Below are 5000 nucleotides of genomic sequence, written 5' to 3' on the forward strand. Positions count from 1 at the left end.
ATCGCGCCAGCCGAGAGAGTGTAATGTATGGAGTTAATAAAGTGCCATGATGGCGCTAGAACGGCAGATGGGGCTAGAACAGCAGATGGGGCTAGAACAGTAGATGGGGCTAGAACAGCAGATGGGGCTAGAACAGCAGATGGCGCTAGAACAGGCAGATGGGGCTAGAACAGCAGATGGCGCTAGAACAGCAGATGGGGCTAGAACAGCAGATGGGGCTGGAACAGCAGATGGGGCTAGAACAGCAGATGGTGCTAGAACAGCAGATGGCACTAGAACAGCAGATTGGGCTGGAACAGTAGATGGGGCTAGAACAGCAGATGGGGCTAGAACAGCAGATGGGGCTAGAACAGCAATGGGGCTGGAACAGCAGATGGTGCTAGAACAGCAGATGGGGCTAGAACAGCAGATGGGGCTAGAACAGCAGATGGGCTAGAACAGTAGATGGGGCTAGAACAGCAGATGGCGCTAGAACAGCAGATGGGGCTAGAACAGCAGATGGGGCTAGAACAGCAGATGGGGCTAGAACAGCAGATGGCGCTAGAACAGCAGATGGGGCTAGAACAGCAGATGGCGCTTAGAACAACAGCAGATGGGTCTAGAACAGTAGGATGGGGCTAGAACAGCAGATGATGGCGCTAGAACAACAGCAGATGGCGCTAGAACAGCAGATGGCGCTAGAACAGCAGATGGGGCTAGAACAACAGCAGATGGCGCTAGAACAGCAGATGGCGCTAGAACAGCAGATGGGGCTAGAACAGTAGATGGGGCTAGAAACAGCAGATGGGGCTAGAACAGTAGATGGCGCTAGAACAGCAGATGGGGCTAGAACAGCAGATGGCGCTAGAACAACAGCAGATGGGTCTAGAACAGTAGATGGGGCTAGAACAGCAGATGATGGCGCTAGAACAACAGCAGATGGCGCTAGAACAGCAGATGGCGCTAGAACAGCAGATGGGGCTTAGAACAACAGCAGATGGCGCTAGAACAGCAGATGGCGCTAGAACAGCAGATGGCGCTAGAACAGCAGATGGCGCTAGAACAGCAGATGGGGCTAGAACAGTAGATGGCGCTAGAACAGCAGATTGGGCTGGAACAGTAGATGGGGCTAGAACAGTAGGATGGGGCTAGAACAGCAGATGGGGCTAGAACAGCAGATTGGGCCTGGAACAGTAGATGGGGCTAGAACAGTAGATGGGGCTAGAACAGCAGATGGGGCTAGAACAGCAGATGGCGCTAGAACAGCAGATGGGGCTAGAACAGTAGATGGGGCTAGAACAGCAGATGGGGCTAGAACAGCAGATGGGGGCTAGAACAGCAGATGGGGCTAGAACAGCAGATGGGGCTAGAACAGCAGATGGGGCTAGAACAGCAGATGGGGCTAGAACAGCAGATGGCACTAGAACAGCAGATGGGGCTAGAACTGCAGATGGGGCTAGAACAGCAGATGGGGCTAGAACAGCAGATGGGGCTAGAACAGCAGATGGGGCTAGAACAGCAGATGGGGCTAGAACAGCAGATGGCACTAGAACAGCAGATGGCACTAGAACAGCAGATTGGGCTGGAACAGTAGATGGGCTAGAACAGTAGATGGGGCTAGAACAGCAGATGGGGCTAGAACAGCAGATGGCGCTAGAACAGCAGATGGGCTAGAACAGTAGATGGGGCTAGAACAGCAGATGGGGCTAGAACAGCAGATGGCACTAGAACAGCAGATTGGGCTGGAACAGTAGATGGGGCTAGAACAGCTAGATGGGGCTAGAACAGCAGATGGCACTAGAACAGCAGATGGCACTAGAACAGCAGATTGGGCTTGGAACAGTAGATGGGGCTAGAACAGTAGATGGGGCTAGAACAGCAGATGGGGCTAGAACAGCAGATGGGGCTAGAACAGCAGATGGGGCTAGAACAGCAGATGGGGCTAGAACAGCAGATGGGGCTAGAACAGCAGATGGCACTAGAACAGCAGATGGCACTAGAACAGCAGGATTGGGCTGGAACAGTAGATGGGGCTAGAACAGTAGATGGGGCTAGAACAGCAGATGGGGCTAGAACAGCAGATGGCGCTAGAACAGCAGATGGGGCTAGAACAGTAGATGGGGCTAGAACAGCAGATGGGGCTAGAACAGCAGATGGCGCTAGAACAGCAGATGCACTAGAACAGCAGATTGGGCTGGAACAGTAGATGGGGCTAGAACAGTAGATGGGGCTAGAACAGCAGATGGGGCTAGAACAGCAGATGGCGCTAGAACAACAGCAGATGGCGCTAGAAAAACAGCAGATGGGGCTAGAAGAGTAGATGGCGCTGAGATAGCGGATTACTAGTGCTAGTCTCCAGGAGAAGCGCTGATCTGAAGCGTCCTCGCCTTCGCCTACAGCTGAGGAACATGAGCGGTGAACTGGTGTGTTTCTCTCTTACTGTATCTATAATTAACCTTTTTGAGGTCTTCTTTTGCTAAATGTTTATTACATATCCAGACAGAATCCACATTAGCATTAGCACTCCTCTCTCCAGGATAGGGGATCTATACGCTGAAAGCTCTGCCTCATGTGCTGCTTTTTACATTTTTGTAAAAACTTTACATTTACTGAACGAGTCTTTTTCTTTCGTTCTCCATAAATTAATGAGAACATTTCATTCAATTGAAAGGGTCTTTATTTGCTTTATTTATTTAATAATAATAATAATAATACATTCAATTTTTATAGCGCTTTTCTAGACACTCAAAGACGCTTTACAGGTAATTCAAGAGAGGTGGCGTGAAAGGATGAGGAATTAGAAAAGTCTGTTAATGGGAAAAAGCAAGTTCAAAGAGGTGAGTTTTGAGGGCCTGTTTGAAGGATGTTGAGGTGCTTGACTGTTTGATGTGGTCGGGGAGGGCGTTCCAGAGAGTTGGTGCAGCAGCTGAGAAGGCTCTGTCGCCCCAGGACCGGCGCTTAGTCCTGATGGTCTTGAGTGTGTCAGCATCAGCGGACCTGAGGAGGCGGGTGTGAGTGTGGCGGTTTAGTAGGACGGAGAGGTATGGAGGGGCAAGGTTATTAAGTGCTTTGTATGTGAGGAGAAGTATTTTGAAGTTGATCCTGTGTTTGACTGGGAGCCAATGAAGGTTGTAAAGGACTGGGGTGATATGATCGCGGCGGCCGGTGTTGGTGAGAAGGCGGGCAGCTGAGTTTTGGACATATTGAAGTTTATCAATGGTTTTGTTTGGTAATCCATAAAGAATGCTGTTGCAGTAGTCCAGTCTGGAGGTGATGAGGGCATGGATTAGTGTTTCAGCAGCAGTGCTAGACAAAGAGGGACGGAGCCGTGCAATGTTACGGAGGTGAAAGAAGGCAACTTTGGTGACATGGTTGACATGAGGTACATAGGAGAGGGTAGGATCGAAGATGGTTCCAAGGTTGCGGATGCAGGTGGAGGTGGTGACATTGGAGCCATCAATGTTGAGGGAGAAAGTCTGGGCATGTTGGGTGAGGGAGTTGGGTCCAATGATGAGAATCTCTGATTTATCGCAGTTGAGTTGGAGAAAGTTTTCTTGCATCCATGATTTAATGTTAATGAGGCAGGCTGTAAGGGTTGAATGGGTGGAGGTTGTGATGGTCTTTGAGGAGAGGTAGAGTTGGGTGTCATCAGCGTAGCAGTGGAAGTTAAGGCCATGTTGGCGAAGGATCTGTCCAAGGGGGAGCATGTACAGGATGAAGAGGAGTGGGCCAAGAACTGAACCCTGGGGGACACCATGAATGACTGGAGTGGTAGAAGACGTGCAGTTGTTTATAGAGATATAATGGCATCTTTCAGAAAGATAGGAAGTAAACCAGGTTAGGACGGAGCCAGTTATTCCAATTTGGTCCTGGAGGCGTGAAAGGAGGATGGAGTGCTTGATGGTGTCAAAGGCTGCACTGAGGTCTAGAAGGATGAGGATGGAGAGGAGACCAGAGTCGGCAGCAAGCAGAATGTCGTTGGTGATTTTGAGGAGGGCAGTTTCGGTGCTGTGTTTAGAGCGGAAGCCGGATTGGAATGGTTCATATAGGTTATTGGAGTTGAGGTGATTTTGAAGTTGAGTAGCAACAGCTCGTTCCAAGATTTTGGACAGAAAAGGGAGGTTTGAGATGGGACGGTAGCTGTTGGGAATGTCTGGGTCCAGACCAGGTTTTTTCAATATGGGGGTGATGGCAGCAAGCTTGAGAGGTGAGGGTACAATACCGGAGTTCAGAGAGGAGTTGATTATGTTGGTGATGAAAGGGGAAAGTGAGCGGAGGCATGCCTTGGTAAGAAATGTGGGGATAGGATCAAGCGGAGAGGTTGAAGACTTCATGCTGGCATTTATGGTAGATACATCGGTATCAGTGATTGGAATAAATGACGAGAGAAAGTGGGAGGGAGGGGAGGGTGGTGGAGGTCCAGGACTGGTGGAGGGGGAGTTATGGGCTAGTTGATTATGGATGTTGTCGATCTTGGTTTTGAAGAAGGAAAGGAACAAATCACACTTAGAGGTGGTGAAGGATTTGGAGATTGTGTCCATGGGTTTTAGAAGTTTGTTGATTGTGGAGAAAAGGGTCTTGGTACTGGTGGAGCTGGATTGGATGACAGATGAGTAGTGGGAGGAGCGGGCAGAGTTAAGGGCGTCTTTGTATTGTTGTCTGTGAAGTTTGTAGGCTTCCAGGTGGACAGTGAGACCGGTTCTATTGGTGAGTCGTTCCAGTTGACGGCATTTGGCTTTGAGGAGGCGGAGTTGGTTAGTATACCAAGGGGCGGAGTGAGTGAAGGAGACAGATTTGGTTTTAAGGGGGGCATTGTTATTGAGACAGGATGAGAGTACATCATTGTAGACGTTGACGAGGACCAATGGGGAAGTGTTTTGGGGGTCAATGGATTTTTCAAGGGTGGTTGACAATATGGAGGAGAAAGAGGTGAGGTCGATGGATTTGAGGTTCCTGAATGTTATTATGCGTTTTTTCTTGATGGGTGGAGTTGGGATGTCGATGTCAATGGTAATAGCCAG

This window comes from Rhinichthys klamathensis, unplaced genomic scaffold (genome assembly GCF_029890125.1).
Source record: "Rhinichthys klamathensis goyatoka isolate OS25496 unplaced genomic scaffold, OSU_Roscu_1.1 h1tg000886l_1, whole genome shotgun sequence".
NCBI classification, from domain to species: domain Eukaryota; kingdom Metazoa; phylum Chordata; class Actinopteri; order Cypriniformes; family Leuciscidae; genus Rhinichthys; species Rhinichthys klamathensis.